Source organism: Rhinopithecus roxellana, chromosome 5 (assembly GCF_007565055.1).
Source record: "Rhinopithecus roxellana isolate Shanxi Qingling chromosome 5, ASM756505v1, whole genome shotgun sequence".
NCBI classification, from domain to species: Eukaryota; Metazoa; Chordata; class Mammalia; order Primates; family Cercopithecidae; genus Rhinopithecus; species Rhinopithecus roxellana.
The window spans coordinates 131528329-131552805 of record NC_044553.1 but is presented as its reverse complement, the minus strand read 5'-3'; the positions used below and the strand labels follow the sequence as shown (position 1 = coordinate 131552805).

The 24477-nt window shown below is 41.7% G+C and overlaps 2 protein-coding genes across 21 annotated transcripts in view; one reads left to right on the top strand and one right to left on the bottom strand.

Annotated features, from left to right (window-relative positions):
* Positions 1–24477, bottom strand: part of LOC104656358 (nucleophosmin-like) — a 560652-nt gene that overhangs the window by 88672 nt on the left and 447503 nt on the right. The window lies entirely within an intron of this gene.
* NUMB (NUMB endocytic adaptor protein) overlaps positions 1–24477 on the top strand; it is a 195533-nt gene that overhangs the window by 14111 nt on the left and 156945 nt on the right. Inside the window, exon 2 of one of the 17 annotated variants that reach the window (XM_030931550.1) lies at positions 17153–17263. The exons of the other annotated variants lie outside the window; for them this stretch is intronic. The gene's annotated coding sequence lies outside the window, so the exon portion shown is untranslated. The remainder of the gene's footprint in view (positions 1–17152; positions 17264–24477) is intronic. 17 annotated transcript variants of the gene reach the window in all.

Genomic DNA, 24477 nt, shown 5'->3' with positions numbered 1-24477 from the left:
AACTAGTATCTCACAGAACCATAGAAGAGCCTGATGATGACAGAAATATATTTGTAACTGCCATATTATGAAATTCAAGAAGCATCATTTATGTCCGGAGGTAGCATGATAGAATGGACAAAATTCAAGTTTTATAATTGTGTGACCATGATTTTGAATCTTGACTTTATCGATAATTTACTAATTGAGCAGTTTATTAAACTTCTTTTAGATTCAGTTTTGTCATCCATAAAATGGAGCTAATGTTATCTTCTGTATCAGGCTGATGGTGAGAATTAAATGAAAAGCATTTTGTATAGTGTAAAGCATTTTGCCCATACTGGGCACTCAACAAATTGTAATTGTTAATTATTAATAATTATAACATTAGATACAGACTTCTCTTTCTAGAATGGGCTAATATTCAAGATACTGTGATTGTATGCATTGTGGCAACTAGGAAAACCAGAGTTGACTTTAAAACATTAAATATTTTTTTTTTTTGAGATGGAGTCTCGCTCTGTTGCCCCGGCTGGAGTGCAGTGGCCGGATCTCAGCTCACTGCAAGCTCCGCCTCCCGGGTTTGCACCATTCTCCTGCCTCAGCCTCCCAAGTAGCTGGGACTACAGGCGCCCGCCACCTCACCCGGCTAGTTTTTTGTATTTTTTAGTAGAGACGGGGTTTCACCATGTTAGCCAGGATGGTCTCGATCTCCTGACCTCGTGATCCACCCGTCTTGGCCTCCCAAAGTGCTGGGATTACAGGCTTGAGCCACCGTGCCCGGCCAAAACATTAAATGTATTTTAAGGCTGGGCGCGGTGGCTCACATCTGTAATCCCAGCACTTTGGGAGGCCAAGGTGGGCGGATCACCTGAGGTCAGGAGTTCGAGACCAGCCTGGCCAACATGGCAAAACCCTGTGTTTACTAAAAATACAAAAATTAGCTGCGAGTGGTGGTGCATGCCAGTAATCCCAGCTACTCGGGAGGCTGAGGCAGGAGAATTGCTTGAACTTGGGAGGCAGAGGTTGCAGTGAGCCGAGCCACTGCACTCGAGCCTGGGCAACAGAGAGAGACTCTGTATCGAAAAACAAACAGGCCGGGCGCGGTGGCTCAAGCCTATAATCCCAGCACTTTGGGAGGCCGAGACGGGCGGATCACGAGGTCAGGAGATCGAGACCATCCTGGCTAACCCGGTGAAACCCCATCTCTACTAAAAAATACAAAAAAACTAGCCGGGCGAGGTGGCGTGCACCTGTAGTCCCAGCTACTGGGGAGGCTGAGGCAGGAGAATGGCGTAAACCTGGGAGGCGGAGCTTGCAGTGAGCCAAGATCCGGCCACTGCACTCCAGCCTGGGTGACAGAGCGAGACTCCGTCTCAAAACAAAAAACAAAAAACAAACAAACAAACACCAAAACATTACATGTATTTTAAACATTTACTACTTAAGTTTGTTTTTGTGGTTGGTTTATTTTGGTGGATTAGACTGAAACATGGGGTAAATGAAGCTAATATTTTGTTGTGTGGTCACAGGCTGTGTATCATATCATAGTCAGCCTTTATCTGTGGATTCTGCATCCTTGGATTCAACCAGCTGTTGATAGAAAATATTTGGAAAGAAAACCCAATAAAAATAAAACAATAAAAATAATACGAATAAATACAGTATAAATATTTACATAGCTTTTACATTGTATTAGGTATTAATAAGTAATCTAGAGACAATTTAACATATATGGGAGAATGTGCAGATTATATGCAAATACAGGTATCGGTGGGGGGATTAATTCCAAGACCCCAATATATCAAAATCCATAGATGCACAAGTCACTTATATAAGATGGTATAGTATTTACATATAACCTGTGCACATTCTCCTGTATACTTTGAATCATTTCTCTAGATTAATTATAATACTTAATATTAGGTTGGTGCAAAAAGTAATTGCAGCTTTTGCCATTAAAAGTAATGGCAAAAACACAGTTACTTTTTGTACCAATCTAATATAATATAAACGTTATGTAAATAGTTATACTGTATTGTTAGGGTACAATGACAAGAAAGAAAAGTATGTACATGTTTATTACAACCATCCATTTTTTTTTCCAAATATATTTGATGCAAGATTGGTTGAATCCTCCTGTGTGGGACCCACAGATACAGAGTGTGGACTGTGCTATGCCATTATACATAACGAACTGGGATATCCGCAGATTTTGGTATCCATGGGGTCCTGGATCGAGTCCCCCTCGGATACCAAGATATGTGACTGTACCTGGTCCTCTGCCAAATACATGTGAGTTTGTGACAACAGTGGAAACCATTAATCCTACTACTAGAAAAAAAAATTGAGCATTATATTATTTACTGATTTTGTTATTAAAATCATTGCTTTTATTGAATTATTTTATTTACTGATATTGTTAATGATTTTAAATTAGTTCTAAATGCCAGTTAGAACCAGTTTATTTTTCCCTAGAGTTAATACATTTATCTTCACAATTCAAGTAGAAACAGTTTTTATCTCAGAATTTAAGCCCTGTATCTTCCTTAGCTAAGGATTTGGTCAAATGAAAGAAAAATCTGTATTCGTAGAAAGCTGTTAAAATTGGCCTGGTGTGGTGGCTCATGCTTTTAATCCCTGCACTTTGGGAGCCAAGGAGGGAGAATTGCTTGAGCCTAGGGATTTGATAAAAGCCTGGGCAACATAGTAAGACCCTATCTCTATTATAAATTAAAAATAAAAAAATAAAATAAAGCTGTTAAAAGCTATATTATTTCTTGTCTCTGATGAAAGGTGTACAATTTCCATCACATTCATGATGTAATGGACTTCAAATCTCATCAGTGAACATAATTTTGAATGATTATTTTGAAGAGTTGATTCATTCTTGTTTTTGAAAATTATTTAGTATTGGGGGTATGAAGGAAAGATATTTCCTGTAGTAGCCAAGTCTTCCTTAACTCTTGCAAGGACAGCAGTCCCAAATACTATATTGAAAATATTAGAGGCCAGATATGGTGGCTCATGCCTGTAATCCCAGCACTTGGGAGGCCGAGGCAGGCGAATCAATTGAGCTCAGAGTTTGAGACCAGCCTGGCCAACATGGCAAAACCCAGTCTTTACTAAAAATACAAAAAAGTAGCTAGGTGTGGTGGTGCATGCCTGTTGTCCCAGCTACTGGGGCGGCTGAGGTGGGAGAATCACTTGAACCCGAGGATTGGGGGTAGGGTGGAGGGGGTTGCAGTGCCACTGCACTCCAGCCTGGGTGACGGAGCCAGACTCCGTCTCAAAAAAAAAAAAAAAAAGAAAATATCGGCAAGAAAATGAACTGTAAATGTCCGTTTTACATGACTGGCCATTTGTAAAAATGTTAACGTGTTACATCAAATGTTGTTCTTTTTTTTTTGTAGAGATGAGGTCATTCTATGTTGCCTGGGTTTTTTTTTTTTTTTTTTTCCTTTTTAGTGATCCTCCTGCCTCAGTCCCCCAAAGTGCTGGGATTATAAGTGTCAGACACTGTGCTCAGCCTATTGTTCATTTCTTTTTTTTTTTTTTTTTTTTTTTTTTTTTTTTTTTTTTTTTTTGAGACGGAGTCTGGCTCTGTCTCCCAGGCTGGAGTGCAGTGGCCGGATCTCAGCTCACTGCAAGCTCCGCCTCCCGGGTTTAGGCCATTCTCCTGCCTCAGCCTCCCAAGTAGCTGGGACTACAGGCGCCCGCCACCTCGCCCGGCTAGTTTTTTGTATTTTTTAGTAGAGACGGGGTTTCACCGTGTTAGCCAGGATGGTCTCGATCTCCTGACCTCGTGATCCGCCCGTCTCGGCCTCCCAAAGTGCTGGGATTACAGGCTTGAGCCACCGCGCCCGGCCCAATTGTTCATTTCTTAATATCTTTCTGTAATACTCTAGACTAATTTTATATATATATATATTTATTTATTTTTTGAGATGGAATCTTGCACTGTCGCCTGGGCTGGAGTGCAATGGTGCGATCTCGGCTTACGGCAACCTCTGTCTCTCGGGTTCAAGTGACTCTCCTGCCTCAGCCGCCTGAGTAGCTGGGATTACAGGCACCTGCCACCATGCCCAGCTAATTTTTTGTATTTTTAGTAGAGATGGGGTTTCACTATGTTGGCCAGTCTGGTCTCGAGCTCCTGACCTCGTGATCTGCCCGTCTCAGCCTCCCAAAGTGCTGAGATTACAGGCACGAGCCACTGCGCCCGGCCTATTTTTTTTTTTTGAGATGGAGTCTCGCTCTTTTGCCAGGCTGGAGTGCAGTGGCACAATCTTGGCTCACTACAACCTCCACCTCCTGGGTTCAAGCGATTCTCTTGCCTCAGCCTCCTGAGTAGCTGAGCCTACAGGCATGCGCCACCACGCCTGGCCAATCTTTTGTATTTTAGTACAGACTGGGTTTCACTGTGTTGGTCAGGATGGGCTTGATCTTCTGACCTCATGATCTGCCACCTCAGCCTCCCAAAGTGCTGGGATTACACTGTACCTGGCCTTATTTTTATTTTTGAAAAAGTTATTTAGAAATAGAAATGGGGTCTCACTATGTTGCCCAGGCTGTTCTCCAACTCCTGGGCTCAAGTGATCCTTCTGCCTCAGCCTTCTAAAGTTAATTTTATGTTTATTTATAAATTTTTTTTTTTTTTTTTTTTTAAGATGTGAGGTCTTGTTATGCTGCCAAGGCTAGTCTTGAGCTCCTAGCGTCAAGTGATTCTCCTGCTTTGGCCTCCCAAAATGCTCTAGACTAATTTTAGAAACCATGAAGTTTGGCATTTTGTCATGTTAAGGATTTTTTTTAAAGTTATTTTGTAAGTCTGGTCATGGTGGCTAATGCCTGTAATCCCAGCATTCTGGAAGGCTGAGGCAGGTGGATCACTTGAGGTCAGGAGTTTGAGACTAGCCTGGCCAACATAGTGAAACTTCATCTCTACTAAAAATACAAAAATTAGCTGGGTGTGGTGGCAAGTGCTTATAGTCCCAGCTACTCCGGAGGCTGAGGTAGGAGAATCACTTGAACCTGGGAGGTGGAGGTTGCAGTGAGCTGAGATTGTGCCACTGGACTCCAGTCTGGGCGACAGAATGGGACTCCATCTCAAAAAAAAAAGGAAAAGAAAAAGTTATTTTGCAATATTAAATTTCATTTCTTCATAAGTTGTTAATTTTTTGCACTCAGGACTTTTCTCTTTTTTGTTATTCTCTGATTTACATAAACATACTGATGAATGATGGAACCCCTCCCCCACATTGGGGGCTGAGTTTATGACGTCAACTAATAGGAGGTGGTATGGTAAAATGAACTCCAATTGCCTGAATTCACCTTCACCTCTGCTTCCTTAGGCAAGTTAACTCTTTTTGCTGGTTTTCTTATCTTCAAAATAAATGGCTTTGAGGATTATATGAGATAATCCGTGTAAAGTTAAACAGTTTAAGGTAATGTTTAGTTCATAGTAAATACCCAGTAAATGTTAGCTACATTTACTGTTGCAAGGACCCAGCATTTTCACCGAAGCAGGTGGGAGGTAAAAAGCTTTCTCTGTGTTATTTCGTGGACTAGTAAAGAGTCTTGTATATTAAATTGTACTATGAAATTTAAACTTCATTTAGACATGAAAAGGAATCTTGAATTCTTTTTGACTTTGTCACATTTTCAGTCTAGTCCATCTCTGGAAAAACTTGAATCTTTATTTTATCCAGCTATAAATCAGCTGTAAGTTTTTTTGTTTTGTTGTGTTTTTTTGAGACAGGGTCTCACTTTGTCACTGAGGCTGGAGTGCAGTGGCACATCATAGCTAACTGCAGCCTTAAACTCCTGGGGCTCAGGCAGTCCTCTTGCCTCAGCCTCCTGAGTAGTTTACAGATGCATACATACGGATTACAGATGCATGCCACCATGTCCACTTTATTTTTAATTTTTTTTGTAGTGTGGGGATCTCCTGTGTTGCCTAAGCTAGTAAATTCTTAAATATCTGCACCCAAGTTAGCAGTGTTACAGCTAATCTCTAAATTCTTTTGAATTACGAAATATAGCTAGGGAACCTATTAGATAAATTTTCATTAGGCTTGACCTCTTTTATTTAAGATAATATTTAAGTACTGTATTGAATTTCCTTGACATTGGGTATCTTTATCAGTGGTTCTCAATTTGTTGCCTGCAAGTCTTTGGTTTGGGGAGGATGTTTTCTACAGTTATCTAGAGTTCTTAAATCCATATATTCATCAAATATTGCCTACCTTTTTTTTTTTTTTGAGATGAAGTGTCACTCTGTTGCCAGGCTGGAGTGCAGTGGTGCCATCTTGGCTCACTGCAACCTCCGCCTCCCAGGTCCAAGCGATTCTCTTGCCTCAACCTCCTGAGTACCTGGGACTACAGGTGTGCACCACCATGCCTGGCTAGTTTTTGTATTTTTAGTAGAGATGGATTTCATCATGTTGGCCAGGAGAGTCTCGATCTGTTGACCTTGTGATCTAGAGAAAAATTATCTGTAGACTAAAGCAACATGTTCTAAACATATGTATGTATGTATGTATACATAGTTTCATTCTTCAAATAAATATTGAGATGAGTTTTAAAAATCTTTATTTTAAAGGTTTGCTTCAATACAGGGTAGCTCTGGTTGTGTTTTGACTATTTTCTCCATCAATGGATGCTGAAAATTCAGCTATTACCATGTGAGGATCAGTTAAATATTTTGACTTTTTTTTGAGATGGAGTCTTGCTCTGTTGCCTAGGCTGGAGTGCAGTGGCGTGATCTCGGCTCACTGCAACTTCCGCCTCCCTGGTTCAAGTGATTCTCCTGCCTCAGCCTCCCGAGTAGCTGGGACCACAGGCGCCCGCCACCACACTCGGCTAATTTTTTGTATTTTTTTTTTTTTTTTTTGAGACGGAGTCTCGCTCTGTCGCCCAGGCTGGAGTGCAGTGGCCGGATCTCAGCTCACTGCAAGCTCCGCCTCCCGGGTTCCCGCCATTCTCCTGCCTCAGCCTCCCGAGTAGCTGGGACTACAGGTGCCCGCCACCTCACCCTGCTAGTTTTTTGTATATTTTAGTAGAGACGGGGTTTCACCGTGTTAGCCAGGATGGTCTCGATCTCCTGACCTCGTGATCCGGCCTTCTCGGCCTCCCAAAGTGCTGGGATTACAGGCTTGAGCCACCGCGCCCGGCAATTTTTTGTATTTTTAGTAGAGAGCAGGTTTCACCGTGTTAGCCAGGGTGGTCTCGATCTCCTGACGTCGTGATCCACCAGCCTCGGCCTCCCAAAGTGCTGGAATTACAGGCGTGAGCCACTGTGCCTGGTCAATAATTTTGACCTTTAAAAATGTTTGTCATATTTAAAAGCTCTCGGCCGGGCAAGGTAGCGTGTGCCTGTAGTCCCAGCCACTCAGGAGGCTGAGGAAGGAGAATCGCTTGAACCCGGGAGGCGGAGGTTGCAGTGAGCCAAGATGGCGTCACTGCATTCCAGCCTGGGCGACAGAGCCAGACTTTGTCTCAAAAATAAATAAATAATTTGGGAGGTGGAGGCGGGCGGATTGCCTTGAGCTCAGGAGTTCGAGAGGGCAACACAGTGAAACCCCATCTCTACTAAAATACAAAAAAAATTAGCTGGGCGTGGTGGCGGGCGTCTGTAATCCCAACCACTCGGGAGGACTATGGCTGGAGAATTGCTTGAACCCGGTAGGCGGTGGTTGCAGTGAGCCGAGATCGCGCTACTGCACTCCAGCCTGGGCGATAGATAAATTCTCCGGCTCAATGTTTTTTCTACTTTTTTTTTTTTTTTTTGAGGTGGAGTTTTGCTCTTGTTGCCCAGGCTGGCGTGCAACGGCGTGGTCTTGGCTCACTGCAACCTCCGCCTCCCAGGTTCACGTGATTCTCCTGCCTCAGTCTCCTGAGTAACTGGGATTACAGGTATGCGCCACCACGCCCGGCTAATTTTGTATTTTTAATAGAGACAGGGTTTCACCATGTTGGCCAGGCTGGTCTCGAACTCCTGACCTCAAGTGATCCACCCGCCTCAGCCTCCCAGAGTGCTGGGATTACAGGCGTGAGCCACTGCACCCGTCCTTTTTCTACTTTTTTCTTACCCAAACATGCCATTTTCAGAAAGGCTAGTATACTTCTCTTCCCTCACCATGGCATGTGCATTTTTAAAATAGCTTTATTTAGGTACAGTTGATATACGGTGAAACTGCACGTATTTAAGGTAAACAGGGCTGGGTGCAGTGGCTCAAACCTGTAATCCCAGCACAGTGCTTTGGGAGGCCGACGAGGGCAGATTTCTTGAGCTCAGGAGTTTGAAACCAGTCTGGTTAACATGGGGAAACCCCATCTCTACAAAAAATGCAAAAATTAGCCAGTCCTGGAGGCATGTGCTTGTAGTCCCAGCTACTCGGGAGGCTGAGGCAGGAGGATTGCTTGAGCTGAGGAGGTGGAGGTTGCAGTTGCAGTGAGCTGAGATTGCACCACTACACTCCAGATGGGGCGACAGAGCCAGACCCTGTCTCAAGAAAAAAAAAAAAAAAAAAAGGGTAAACAGTTTAATGAGTTTTTACATATGTATACACTACAACTAAGGTAAGGAACATACTGATCACTCCAAAAGTTTTCTAACTTTTGTAATACAGCTCTCCCTTTCTGTTCCCGCAGGCAACTCCAATCTGCTGTCACTATGGATTAGTTTGCAATTTCTAGAATTTTATATAAATAGTATGTAGTATATATATATATATAGTCTGACTTCTTTCCCTCTGCCTAATTAATTCGAGATTTTTCCATGTTATTTGTGTATCAATATTTCATTATCTTTCATTGTTGAGTAGCATTCCATAATATGGATATATTGCAATTTTAAAAATTTCTTCTGCTGATAGACATTGGATTATTTCTAGTTTTTGGCTATTCAAATAAAGCTGATATGAACATGAACATTCATGTACGAGTTTTTGTGTGGACATGTGTTTTCATTTTTTAAAAAAAAAAAACAATTTAAACAATTTATTATTATTATTATTATTATTATTTTTGAGATAGGGTCTTGCTCTGTAGCCTAGTCTGGAGTGCAGTGGTGCAATCATTGCTTACTGCAGTTTTAACCTCCCAGGATCAAGAGATGGTCCCACCTCAGCCTCTAAGTAGCTGGGACCATAGGCATGCACCACCACTCCTGCCCGTTTTTTCTTTCTTTCTTTTTTTTTTTTTTCTTGTAGAGACAGGGTCTCTCACTGTGTTGCCCAGGCTGGTCTTGAACTCCTGGTCTCAAGCTATTCTCCTGTCTTGGCCTCCCAAAGTGCTGGGACTACAGGTGTGAGTTACTGTGCCTGGCCTCTTTTCATTGTTTTTGTGTATATGCCTGTAAGTAGTGGAATTGCTAGGTTATACGGTAACTCTTTTGAGGTTTTCTAAAGCGGCTACACCATTTTACATTCTCACCAGCAGTGAGAATGAGAATTCCAATTTTTCTGCATTGTCACCAATAATTGTTATTACCTCTTATTTTATATATATTTTTTAATTGTTGTTGTTTTGAGACAGGGTTTTGGTCTGTCACCCAAGCTGGAGTGTAGTGGGTATGATAGCTCACTGCAGCCTCAAACTCCTGGCTCAAACTATCCTCCCACCTCAGCCTCCCTAGTAGCTAGGACTGCAGGCGTGCCACCATGCCCAGCTAATTTTTATTTTTTAAATTTTTTGGTAGAGATGGGGTCTTGCTGTGTTACCCAGGATGGTCTGGAACTCCTGGCCTCAAGCCATTCTTTCTCCTCGCCTCCCAAAGTGTTGGGATTACAGGTGTGAGTCACAGGTCAGGCTGATCTCTGTTTTTTGAGTAGAGCTATTCTAGTGGGTATAAAGTAGGATTTTTTTTTTCTTTGAGATGGGGTCTTGCTCTGTTGCCCAGGCTGGAGTGTGTGGCATGATTTTGGCTCACCACAACCTCTGCCTCCCAGGTTCAACCTATTCTCCTGCCTCAGCCTCTCAACTGAGGCGTGCACTACCATGCCAGGCTAATTTTTGTATTTTCAGTAGAGACGGGGTTTCACTATGTTGGCCATACTGGACTTGAATTCCTGACCTCATGATCTGCCCGCCTTGGCCTCCCAAAGTGCTGGGATTACAGTGAGCCACTGTGCGTGGCCCAGAGTAGAAATTAATTGTGGTTTTGATTTGAGTTTCCCTCGTGGCTAGTGATGTTGAGAATCTTCTCATATGCTTATTGGCCATTTGTCTATCTTCTTGGAAGAAGTGTGTTTTTATATGCTTGCCTTTTTTTTTGAGACGGAACCTCGCTCTCTGGCCCAGGCTGGAGTGCAGTGGTGCGATCTCGACTCACTGCCAGCTTCGCTTCCCGGGTTCACGCCATTCTCCTGCCTCAGCCTCCCAAGTAGCTGGGACTACAGGCACCCGCCACCATGCCCAGGTAAATTTTTTTGTATTTTTCAGTAGAGACGGGGTTTCACCGTGTTAGGATGGTCTTGATCTCCTGACCTGTGATCTGCCCACCTCGGCCTCCCAAAGTGCTGGGATTACAGGCTTGAGCCACCGCGCCCGGCCATGCTTGCCCATTTTTTAAAAGCTGGTTTGTCTTTTTATTATTGAGTTATAATATATGTTTTCTTTGTATATTCTGGATATAAGTTCCTTGTCAGACGTAACGATTTACAAGTATTTTCTCCCATTTTGTGGGCTATCTTTTCACTTTCTTGATGTCCTTTGGAGCACAAAAGTTTTTCATTTTAATAAAGTCCAGCTTTTTTTTTTTTTTTCTTTTCTTTTTCAGACACAGGGATCTCCCTGTGTTGTCCAGGCTGGCCTCAAACTCCTGGCCCATGATCCAGGAGCCACCACTCTGGCTAAAGTACATTTTTTTTTTTTTTTTTTTGAGACGGAGTCCTCGCTCTGTCACCCAGTGCAGTGGTACGATCTCGGCTTACTGCAAGCCCTGCCTCCCGGGTTCACACCATTCTCCTGCCTCAGCCTCCCAAGTAGCTGGGATTACAGGGGCCTGCCCCCAAGCCCGGCTAATTTTTTATATTTTTAGTAGAGATGGGGTTTCACCGTGTTAGCCAGGATGGTCTTGATCTCCTGACCTTGTGATCTGCCCACCTCGGCCTCTCAAAGTGCTGGGATTACAGGCGTGAGCCACCATGCCTGGCCGATTTGTTTTTTTTTTTTTGCTTGTGCTTTTGATACAGTATCTAAGAACTGTTGCCCAATCCAAGGTCGTGAATATTTATGCCTAATGTTTTCTTGTAAGAGTTTTAGTTTATTTTTTCTTATTTTTTTTCACTCCATGTCAGTGTCTTCTAAGAGTTTTATAGAGTTGGCTCTTACATTTAAGTCTGTAATCCATTTTGTGGTAATTTTTGTGTACAGTATGGGGGAAGGGTCTCAACTTAATTTTTTTGTATATGGATATTTAGTCGTCCCAGCACCATTAGTTGAGACCATTACTCTGTTGATTTGTTACAAAGTTGAATACAATTTTCTGCTTTGTCACTAATTTTTCCAATAGCAATTTGTTGGCCTTTTGGTCTAGAGTGGCAGTTGGGGTCATTGTAGGAGGGAAGCAGTTTAGTGTTGCAAGAATAGGTTATAAATGAATCCACTGATTTAAATATACAGGTTGTATAATTTCATCCTTACGTTACCTTATACTTGAATGGTAAATGAAGTTCAGCTGCTATTTCTCTGCCTACTGGGCATCCTTGTGTCATTAGTTATTTGGAAGCTTCCAGTACTAAGCCGTTAAATAGAAATCAGGGTCAGGTCCTTAAACATGTGACTTAAAGGAAGAAAAGATTCGTACCTGTTCCTTTCTCTTTCTCCTCCTTAATTCACCTATCCTAGCACCCTTTTTATCTTAAGAAGACTCTTCTTTTGTATTTTTACACATAGCCTTTTTCTGAAGGAAGATCACATGTAAAGGTTTTAGTTTTTAAATTGAAAATTCAAGGAAATGTTCTGTAGTGATGATTACAAACGTTATAGAAGTATTATAAAGATTATATTAACCTTCATAAATCTAAATCCATAATTAATATAGTTAATATTAAAGTCTCCTGTGTAATTCTAACTGAAGGTTAGAAATGGCATATTTTCCTTTTAATTTTCAAAATAACAAAAATATAATTATTTTACAGTTTGTAAGATTTGCTTAGCATTTTAAAGGAAACTTAACTGTTTTTAGAATGTTTAACTCTAAATTGGGTCTTTTTTCCCCCTGTTTTTAATAGTCATTAATTATTCACTTTTAGAGATCTTAAGAGCAAAGGGAAAAGCATACATTTTTTTACAGAGTGTTCGAGTTTTATGTGTCTCATCTCTATTTGTAGAGTTATGCTTCTTTAGAGGCCAGTACTTTGCCAAGTAAAAACTAATTTCCTAGGAAATCAGGTTGCTGGCTTGACTTCTGGCAGTCCCTTTCCCTTCTTTTGTTGCTTTGTAAAAGAGCTGAGCTCAGTTCTGTGGAAAATCACTAAATCATCTAATTAGTTTCCCTAGTTTGAATTAAACATGGTTGGTATATATTTGTATTGAACTGAATCTGTAACTTTTTCTTGACTATAAATTTGTTAAGATACCCTGAAGGACTTTGACTTCATTTGATAAGTTGGATATTCATATCTGAAATAATGCTAATGGTTTGTTCCTTTAATGAATGTTCTTATTCTTTTAGTCTTTTTGTTCTCCCCTCCACTAGACCTACTTAGGGATATCACTTGTGTTCTTATAATGAAACCCAGACACTTGTGAAATATAATCATAGTTTCTATGATGTTGGCCCCTAATTCATTTTTTAAAATTATATTAATATTTATTGTCTGTTTCTGGTTTTTCTTCATGCATATATTACTATATATATAATTTTGGAGCCTGCTTTTTAAACAACATATCATATAATATGTATTTTATTATTTTTATTACAATTATTTAAAACAGTTTTTTTTTTTTTTTTTTTTTGAGGCAGAGTCTTGCTCTCTTGCCTAGGCTGGAGAGCAGTGTTGCAATCTCAGCTCACTGTAACCTCTGCCTCCCGGGTTCCCGGGTTCCCGTGCCTGGGCCTCTTGTGTAGCTGGGATTACAGATGTCCGCCAGCACACCCTGCTAATTTTTGTATTTTTAGTAGAGACAGGGTTTCACCATTTTGGCCAGGCTGGTCTCGAACTCCTAACCCCAACTGATCCACCTGCCTCAGCCTCCCAAAGTGCTGGCATTAAAAGTACGAGCCATTGCATCCAGCCAGAAAACAGTTTAAAACAGCAGAGGAATATTCCATTAATGGATATATTATTTATGGAACCAATTTCTGTTGTGTTCACACTTAGAACGTTTATTTCTGATTATTATAAAATAAAACACAATGAATATTGCTAAATATAGCTCTTTTTCAGTATTTCTATATTCTGAGAATAGATTATTGTAAGTTGAATTATCAAGTCAAAGTGTATTAACATTTCTAGAGCTCTCAGGAGAGCAAAACATTGCACAGTTGCTTTCTAGAAAGGCTGTACAAGTTTACATTCCCATTAACAATGTATGAAATTGAGATATACGGCCTTGCCAGCATGTTATTATTTAAAAACATTTGCAATTTTGATAGGAAATAGTAACTGGTTTCTGAAATTTGTATTTATTTGGTCACTAGTGGGACATTTAAAATATGATCATTAACCTTTAGGTATTTGCTTTAAATGAAGTTGCTTGTTCCTATTCTTGGTCCATTTTTCTTTTGGGTGATCCCTGATTCTTATGTGGAATCTAGGGATGGATAATATTCAGAACTGTGACTTAATCAGTACAAATGATCTGTAGAAAGTTGTTGTTTCATGTCCCCGCCAAGTACTTTTACCCTCCCTCTCCCTAACTACTTTCTGATTTTAAATCTGTTCTTGGATTTCATGTAAATGGAATCATACCATATGCATTTTTAAAATTAACATCACTACTTTTGCTTAATACTTTTGAGATTCATCCATGTTGTGTTAATCAGTAACACATTTTTTTTTTATTGCTGAGTAGTAGTCCTTTTTTGTTTCATCTATTATTTTACTGAGGAAACCATAATCAATAGAAAATTGCTGATCTCGAGCTCCTGACCTCAAGCGATCCACCTTCCTCGGCCTCCCAAAGTGCTGGGATTACAGGCATGAGCCACCACACCAACATGGCCAACGTGGCAAAACCCTGTCTCTACTAAAAATACAGAAATTAGCCAGGTGTGGTGGCACGTGCCTGTAATCCCAGCTGCTAGGGAGGCTGAACCACGAGAGTTGCTTGAACCCGGGAGGCAGAGGTTGCAGTGAGCCAAGATCGCGCCACTGCACTACAACCTGTGTGACAGAGTGAGATTCTGTCTCAAAAAAAAAAAAAAAAAAAAAAAAAACCCAAGTGCAGTGGCTCATACCTATAATCCCAGCACTTTGGGAGGCCAAGGCAGGCGGATCACGAGGTCAGGAGTTCAAGACCAGCCTGACCAACATGGTGAAGCCCCGTCTCTTACTAAAAATACAAAAATTAGCTGGACATGGTGGTGCGCTCCTATAATCCCAGTGATATGGGAGGATTGCTTGAGCCTGGAGGCAGAGGTTGCAGTAAGCCAAGATTGCGCTACTAGACTCCAGCTTAGGTGACAGACTGAGACTCTGTCTCAAAAAACAAAATTCAGAAACTTTTTTTTGTTTGTTTTGAGACAGGGTCTCTCACCTTGTCACCCAGACTAGAGTGCAGTGGCATAATCATGGCTCACTGCAGCCTCAACCTCCTAGGCTCAAGCAATCCTTCCACCTCAGCCTCCTGTGTGGCTGGGACTGCAGGAATGTACCACCACACTCAGCTAATTAAAAAAACCTTTTTTATAGAAAGGGCATCTCACTGTGTTACCCAGGCTGGTCTCAGAACTCCTGGGCTCAAGCCATCTTCCTGCCTCAGCCTCCCAAAGTCCTAGGATTACAGGTGTGAGCTACTGCCCCTGGCCCCAAAACCCTTATTCATTGTTGGTATAGCCTCTTTGGAAAACAGTTCGGCAGGTTGTCATATATAATTAAATGTGCACTTACCAGAATGGTCTACTGTTTCACTCCTGGGCATTTATTCAAATAAAATGAAAACACAGTCACACAAAAACCTATATGCAAATGCAGTATAGGTTGATGCAAAAGTAATTGTGGTTTTTGCCATTTTAATGCCTTTTTTTATTTTTTGAGACAGAGTCTCACTCTATGGCCCAGGCTGGAGTGCAGTGGTGTGATCTCGGCCCATTGCAACGTCTGCCTCCCGGGTTTTCAAGCAATTCTCTTGCCTCAGCCTCTTGAGTAGCTGAGATTACAGGCATGTGTCACCACACCCAGCTCTGTTTGTATTTTTATTAGAGACGAGGTTTCACCATGTTGGCCAGGCTGATCTCAAACTCCTGGCCTCAAGTGATCTGCCCACCTCAGCCTCCCAAAGGGCTGGGATTACAGGTGTGAGCCACAGCGCCCAGCTTTAATGCCATTTTAATGGCAAAAAAACACAACTACTTTTGCACCAAACTCATAATTGCCAAAAACTGGAAATAATGCACATGCACTTCAACTGGTAAATTGATAAAGGTTGGCACATCTATATAATGGCATATGATTTGGCAGTGCGTTCACTAACATTGTTCAATATCAAATGCATTATGCTAAATGAAGGAAGTCAGACTTAAAAGGCCACATACTGTGTGATTTCATTTTTAGGGTATTTTGGCAAAACTGTAGGGAAAGAAAATTGACCAGTGGTTGCGAGGGATTGGAAGAGAGTTTGACTACTGAGGGCATGAGGGACTTTCTTTGGGTGTTCTGTGTATCTTTTGTATCTGTTCTATATCTTGATTGTGGTGGTGGTGACATAGTTATGTGTTTTCAAACTCAGGAGAGTATATATAAATTACACCTCTCCAATTAAAGTTTTAGCATATATTATGATATTAAAAATTATTTTGGAAATATCTCAGAAAATGTTTTGTTTTGTTTTTATTTTAATATTACAGAGACAGGGTCTCACTTTGTCTCCCAGGCTGGAGTGCAGTGGTGTAATCATAGCTCACTGAAGCCTTGAACTCCTGAGCTCAAGTGATCTCCTGCCGCAGCCTTCTGAGTAGCTGCGACTCAGGCATGCACCACTATACCTGGCTAATTTTTTTTTTTCTTTTAGAGGCAGAGTCTTGGTATGTTGCCCAGGCTGGTCGAACTCCTGGCTTCAAGAGATCCCCTGACCTCTGCCTTCTAAAGCGCTGGGATTATAGGCACAAGACACTGTGCCTAGCCATGTTTTGTTTTTAGATTCTGCTTATGTGACTTTGGGAGGAGAGAAAGTGGTAGACGACACTGGTAGAGTTTTTTGAAGGTGTTGAAAACATTGTGTAAATGCTGAATATGTTTACACTTAACAAACATTCCTGTCATACATTTAATAGAATTTTGTGATGTCAGAATTAGAAGAGCCCAAAGAGACCTCATAAAGTGTTCTTTTTTTAAACAGATAAAGGACCTGAAGCCTAGGTAGGTTAGCTGAAGTCCCACAGCTAGGTAGTGCAGACGTAGATCTAGGATTTAAGTGATGGATTACTAATTTGACTCGTATTTTACTGAAACACAGTTTTTATTTCAAATTATTCTCTTGAGACTATTTTTAATTCCTTTTCAAAACTTTTCAATTGTGTCATCTTAAAACTGGAAACCACTCCCTTCCTACTGGTAGGAAAGTCCTGTGTCTGGTTGATAATAGGAAGGCTAAATATGAGAGATTCCATAGCACTTCAAGTTTGCTTAAGCCCACTCGACAAAGTTAGTTATAAAGACACTTTTCTCTAACTGGTAAATCTCGATGCTTAGTTTTGTACTTTTCAAGGGCTATCAGTTAGGAATAGGTTTTTGTAACTTTATCACATTAAATATTAGTATTTTCAGATGATCATGATTGTTGGTTTTTTGGGAAGGTAGAAAAGGTTTAAGCATGTTAGGTTCTTTCTGGTTACCTTAATTGCTACCGAGGGATGTGAGAGAGCACCAGAAGCAGTCTTAATAGATACATGTTCAGGAAATGGAGATTGGAATGTTATTTAAGATATAACAGCAGCTTTAGTTGTCTTCTATTCTTGAGAACTGGCTAATTTTCACTGTTCTTCTTGTGTTTTTTCTTTCTTGTACAGTAGTTTTTGATTGCCTCTAAACCGCAGTTCTAGAACAAAGTTTAGAGTTCCTGCACCTTAGAGATACTGTTGATATTGTGGATATTGCAGATCCAGTCACAGAGCTAGCAGGTGGGTTGGTCTCTTTCTTGTTTTATTTTTTCACTTATTTTTTATTTTTTATTTTTATACAGAGTCTCACCCTGTTGCCCAGGCTGGAGTACAGTGACGTGATCTCAACTCACTGCAACCTCTGCCTCTGAGGTTCAAGCAATTCTCCTGCCTCAGCCTCCTGAGTAGCAGGGATTACAGGCATGAGCGATCAGGCCAGGCTAATTTTCGTATTTTTACAAAATTTCACCATGTTGGCCAAGCTGGTCTCTGACCTCAGGTGATCCATCTGCCTTGGCCTCCCAAAGTGCTGAGATTACAGGCGGGAGCCACCGCACCAGGCCTCTTTCTTGTTTTTGAAGCTGTGCCTGTGTCATGCAACCTACGAGTTATTTCCTGTAAGCAATAGCTCCAGGCAGAGTTGGCCAGTTGCTTTCAGCCTTCTTTATAAATAAGGGAACCCTACCCCCACCCTAGCTCTGGCAGACTCTGTCTTTTTTTTTTTTTTCTTTCTTTTTTTTAATGTAAGAGTCTCATTCTGTTGCCCAGACTGGACTGCGGTGCAGTGGTACAGTCATGGCTCACTGCAGCTGGGACCTCCCAGACTCAAGTGATCCTCCACCTCAGCCTCCTAAGTAGCTGGGACTTATAGGCATGTGCCACCATGCCTGGCTAATTTTTTTGTTGTTGTTTTGAGATGGAGTCTCGCCCTGTCCCCCAGACTGGAGTGCAGTGGCACGATCTTGGCTCACTGCAACCTCTGCCTCCCAGGTTCAAGCAATTCTCCTGTCTCAGCCTCCTGAGTGGCTGGGACTACAGCTGCCTGCCACCACTCCCAGCTAGTTTTTGTATTTTTTGTAGAGACAGGGTTTCACCATATTGGTCAGGCAGGTCTCAAACTTCTGACTTCGGGTTATCTGCCCATTGCAGCCTCCCAAAGTGCTGAGTTTACAGCCTGAGCCACTGCGCCTGGCCCTGGCTAATTTTTAAATTTTTTGTAGAGATAGATCCTCTATGTGTTGCCCAAGCTGGTCTCAAACTCCTGGGCTCAAGTGATCCTCCTGCCTTGGCCTCCCAAATAGCTGAGATTACAAGTGTGAGCACCTGTGCCAGGCCAGGTTCTGTCTTATATGGAACATTTTTATTGCCTGTTCCCCAAGGAAGCCAAACTCCCAGCTGCCACTGCCTGTTTCTGAACCAGGAGCCCAGTATGCCTCTGGCTTCAGAGGCCTTACCACTTTGCATTTGTATTACTTATCAATGCCTGGAAGGTATTTACATTATTTTTTGAGCCAGCTATGCATTCTTTGTTTATATATTTGATACATTTATATATATAGTTATTTGGGTGAATGTACTGTATCATCTTGGCCTGAAGCCAAGATTTCAGATCTTGCCTTTTTTCAAAGCCACATTTTCTCATCTTTAAAATTAGAGGTTAGGCCGGGCGCGGTGGCTCAAGCCTGTAATCCCAGCACTTTGGGAGGCCGAGACGGGCGGATCACGAGGTCAGGAGATTGAGACCATCCTGGCTAACACGGTGAAACCCCGTCTCTACTAAAAAATACAAAAAACTAGCGGGGCGAGGTGGCGGGCGCTTGTAGTCCCAGCTACTTGGGAGGCTGAGGCAGGAGAATGGCGTAAACCCGGGAGGCGGAGCTTGCAGTGAGCTGAGATCCGGCCACTGCACTCCAGCCTGGGTGACAGAGCGAGACTCCGTCTCAAAAAAATAAATAAAATAAAATAAAATAAAATAAAATAAAATAAAATAAAATTAGAGGCTGGACACAGTGGCTTATGCCTGTAATCCCAGCACTTTTGGAGGCTGAGGTGGGTGGATCAGCTGAGATCAAGAGTTTGAGACTAGCCTGGAGAACATGGTGAAACATTGTATCTACTAAAAATACAAAAAATTAGCTGGGCTTGGTGGCGCCCACCTGTAGTCCCACCTACTCGGGAGGCTGAGGCAGGAGAATTGCTTGAACTCGGGAGGCGGAGGTTGCAGTGAGCCAAGATTGCACCATTGCACTCCAGCTTGGGTGACAGAGTGAGACTCCATCTCAAAAAAAAAAGTAAATAAAATTAGAATGATAGCCCCTATCTCTTAGTGTTTCTTTGTGCTGATGAAATGATATTATGTACACTTATACACATTTATATGTAAATTCTTAGAACAGTGCCTTGAATATAGTAGGTGATGTATATATAGTAGTTATTATGTTTTCAAGTGAGTCCTGTAATTCCTTGTTAGTATTTAGACAGTTATATAGTAACCCGCAAGTACTTGTCAATCAATATTCAGAATGTGTAATTCTGAATGTATCTGTAAATGTGTTTGGGAATTACAGCAGGTTTTGAGGCACTTGGGTGAGACATTTAAATTTAATTTTAGGCCAGGTCAGTGGCTCACATTTGTAATCTCAACACTTTGGGAGGCTGAGGCAGGAGGATTGCTTGAGGCCAGGAGTTCAAAACCAGCCTGGGCAACATAGCGAGACCCCTATTTCTATTAAAACAATTTAAAAAATTATATTAAATTTAATCTTAATCTATATCCCAGGTACCTTGAACTGAAGGTTTTTCATGATGAATTGCAATTTTGTCAGTATAACAGAGTGCTTTATTCTTTGTATTTACAGTTGCTTTCCAGAAATATTCATGCAATTGATATTCCTTTAAGCTCTATTGAATATACTTTCTATTACCTACGAATCAAAGAAGTCAGTTTAACCTGTGTAGATGTCATAGAGACACCATAGAAGTTGGAATGGAGTGAATTTTAAGTCAGGAAAAAGGGGTGTAACAATGTGTATGAGGGAGAAAATAAAGTGGTGCTTGGGGTAGAGATGTTGGCTTAGACAACCATAGTTCTGACTGAGATAAAGATCCTTTAGGGGAAAGAAGAACAAAAAGGAGGGATAAAATATTATAGGACAAACTTCCAGCCCCTGAGTTTAGGTTATGACTTATATATTTGCATATTGCAACTCCTAAAGCCCTCATTCTAGTCAGTTAAACTTGAACCGTGAATTCAGAAGCATATATTATTATTTTTTCTTTAGAAATCAGAACAGTCAGTTAAATTAGTTTTTCTTCTTGGTTTTGGGGTGTGAATTAGTGGAGAGATGAGTGTTGTAGACCATTGTCTACTACTCTTTTTTTTTTTTTTTGAGACGGAGTCTCACTCTGTCGCCCAGGCTGGAGTGCAGTGGCCGGATCTCAGCTCACTGCAAGCTCCGCCTCCTGGGTTTACGCCATTTTCCTGCCTCAGCCTCCCGAGTAGCTGGTACTACAAGCGCCCGCCACCTCGCCCGGCTAGTTTTTTATATTTTTTAGTAGAGACGGGGTTTCACCGGGTTAGCCAGGATGGTCTCGATTTCCTGACCTTGTGATCCGCCCGTCTCGGCCTCCCAAAGTGCTGGGATTACAGGCTTGAGCCACTGCGCCCGGCCTCTACTACTCTTTTTTAGGAAAATCTGAGTATATCATTCTGCCCTTTAGAGACGTGCTCATGAAGATTATGCTTGTTGATAAATGATTCTACTTCCTTATTTCTTCTGCTGAAATAATAAGACATGCCACTTCCTTTTTTCCTCTTACATCAAGCCCTGAGTATGCCTTTGTTTTTATTTTTGTCTTATATTGTAAACTACTGTGTACATATAGGTGTTTGGAACTGTGAGGATGTTTTATCAAGAAAGAAGCATGGCACTGAGAGGATTGATAGTGACTCCATTAGAAGCACTTTAGTTAAGGCAAGATTTTATAAAGTTCTTAATGGTTATACATTTGTCCCCAGATGGAAAGGTTTTTAAAAAGACTATGTTAATTCTTTGTCAGAATCAATGATGGGATTTGGAAATCTTTAATTAAGTAGAAGACATTAGGTTCTGACCCATAACCTTTCAGGTATTAGGAAGAAATTAAACACTGCTTGTCATAGTTGCTCCTAAAATTTTATGTCTTTCTTTTTAAATGTTTCTTCTTTTTTATTTTTCAATCTAGGACAAGACTGCCAATATTTAAAAATTTCTCATATTCAGAAATAACTGAGATTCTATATATGTAGAGAGAGATAGTAACTGTGGTTTTTGTAATTACTTTTAATGGCAAAAACCATGATTACCTTTGCACCAACCTACAGTACAAGTATTAATACAACCATCTGTCATATATCAAAATAGATCGAATTTTTTTTTTTTTTTTTGAGACAGGGTCTCACTCTGTCACCCATGCTGGAGTCCAGTGATGCAATCTCAGCTCACTGCAACCTCCGCCTCCTGGGTTCAAGCAATTCTCTTGCCTCAGCCTCCCAAGTAGCTGGGATTACAGGCATGCACCACCATGCCTGGCTAACTTTTTTTTTTTTTGAGACAGAATCTTGCTCTGACGCCCAGGCTGGAGTATGGTGGCGCCATCTCTGCTCACTGCCACCTCCGCCTCTTGGGTTCAAGCCATTCTCCTGCCTTAGCCTCCCAAGTAGCTTGAATTACAGGTGTGTGCCACCATGCCTGGCTAATTTTTTTTTTCTTTTTTTCTTTTTTGAGACAGAATCTTGCTCTGATGCTCAGGCTGGAGTGCAGTGGCGTGATTTTTGGCTCACTGCAACCTCCACCTCCTGGGTTCAAGCCATTCTCCTGCTTCAACCTCCCAAGAGCTGGGATTACAGGTGCCAGCCACCACACCCGGCTAATTTTTGTATTTTTTAGTAGAGACGGGCTTTCTCCATGTTGGTGCCAGGCTGGTCTTGAACTCCTGACCTCAGGTGATCTACCTGCCTCGGCCTCCCAAAGTGCTGGAATTACAGGCGTGAGCCACTGTGCTCAGCCTGGTTTTTTTTTTTTTGTTTTTTTGTTTTTTTTTTTGGTAGAGACGGGTTTTCATCATGTTGACCAGGTTGGTCTCCAACTCCTGACCTCAAGTGATCCACCCACCTTGACCTCTCAAAGTGCTGGGATTACAGGCGTGAGCCACCATGCCGGGCCAGTCAAGAGTCTTTATACTGATCTTGTGCCATGAATACTCCTTTTTATCTGTATTGCCATACTGGATATTTGTAAAGCAGTTTAGTTTGGTGGAAGGAACACAGGATTTGAAATCAGAGATCAGAGGACTTGAAATCTTGTCTCTGTCACTTACTAGCTTTGTGACCAACCTTTTTGAGATTGTTCACTTTATAAGTAATATGAAAAGAATAATGACATCTGTCTTATGATATCTGTCAGCTATAAGGATTAAATTTAAACAAAAACACTTTGTGTAAACTATAACATCCTCTGGGAGTGTAATGATTTTTTGTTGTTGTTGTTGTGAGACAGGATCTGTTCCTCCTGATATGGTTTGGTTGTTTATCCCTTCCACATCTCATGTTGAAATGTGATTCCCAGTGTTGGAGGTGGGGCCAGGGAGTGATTGAATCATGGGAGCAGATCCCTCATGAATGATTTACCATTATCTCCTTGGTGATAAATGAGTCTTGCTCAGTGAGTTTATGTGAGATGTGGTTGTTTGAAAGAGTGTGGCACCTCCCCACCTGCTTTCCCCTGCTCTCACCATGTGATGTGCTTGCTCCCACTTAGCCTTCCACTATGATTGTTAGCTTCCTGAGGCCCTCACTAGAAGCCAAGCAAATGTTGGTGCCATGCTTGTATATCCTGCAGTACTGTGAGCCAGTTAAACCTCTTTTCTTTATAAATTTCCTAGTTTCAGTTTCCTTTATAGTAACACAAATAGACCTTCTTTACCAGAGTTAGACATTGGTTAGGCTTTTTATCCTATTCAACTCATGGTGTCATGCAAACAAGGGCAATCTGGAGACCATATTGAGATCTATCCTTGCTTGAAGGCTATGGTTCTCCACAAGGATAGTACTGCTACTATGATGTGTTTGGATCTTTGGGGATGCACTTTGCTTGCCAAAATGATTAGAGGAGGATGAGTTCAGTTTTGACATTCAATGAACATGAGCCAGCGATGACGGACATCCCACAAGGTATGAGACAGTTCTGCATGACTATTTCCCCAAACCTTCTTGTAAATGAAAAACATGTTTATGCTTATCTCTTTTTTGTTGGACAGTCTCACTCTATCGTCTAGGCTGGAGCATAGTGGTACAATCTCAGCTCACTGCAACCTCCACCTCCCAGGTTCAAGCGATTCTCCTGCCTCAGCCTCCCAAGTAGCTGGGATTGATTACAGTCACCCTTCACCATACCCAGCTAATTTTTTTATTTTTAGTAGAGTTGGAATTTCACCATGTTGGCGAGGCTGGCCCTCAAACTCCTGACCTCAAATGATCCACCCACCTCGGCCTCCCAAAGTGCTGGGATTACAGGCGTGAGCCGCTGCACCCGGCCTATACTTAGGTTATATTAATTCTGTTTTACATTTAGACACAAAGGGTTTTTTATTTTTATTTATTTATTTTTTGAGACGGAGTCTCACTCTGTCGCCCAGGCTGGAGTGCAGTGGCGTGATCTCGGCTCACTGCAAGCTCCGCCTCCCAAGTTCACACCATTCTCCTGCCTCAGCCTCCCGAGGAGCTGGGACTACAGGCGCCCACCACCACGCCCAGCTAATTTTCTGTATTTTTAGTAGAGACGGGGTTTCACTGTGTTAGCCAGGATGGTCTCGATCTCCTGACCTCATGATCCGCCCGCCTCGGCCTCCCAAAGTGCTGGGATTACAGGCGTGAGCCACCGCACCCGGCCCAAAGGGTTTTTTAAAACATAGTTTTAATAGACACTGAATTTTCCAGGAATGTAGTAACTACTGAGTATTAACCTGGGGCAAATTGTACTTTGTTTTGTTCAGAACTTTGCCAAGAGTTGTTCACTGTTTTGGAAAATCCTATTACCAATGGCATTGCCCCTTATGGCATTTGATTTCCCTATTCAACTTATTTGTCTCAATCTGCATTTGTAGCTGTCACATTCATGGTGATTCTGTGTATAGGTGCAAGTGTCTAGTTCCGTAATAATGTGAATTTTAGGATGGTTGTACCTGAGCATTTGCGTATTAAAATATTTTATTAAAAATTACTTTTCTAGCCAGGCACAGTGGCTCATGCTTGTAATTTCAGCAGTTTGGGAGGCTGAGGCAGGTGGATCACCTGAGGTCAGGAGTTCAAGACCAGCCTGGGCAACATGTTGAAACCCCGACTCTACTAAAAGCACAAAAAATAGCTGGGCGCAGTGGTACTTGCCTATAATTCCAGCTGCTTGGGAGGCTGAGGC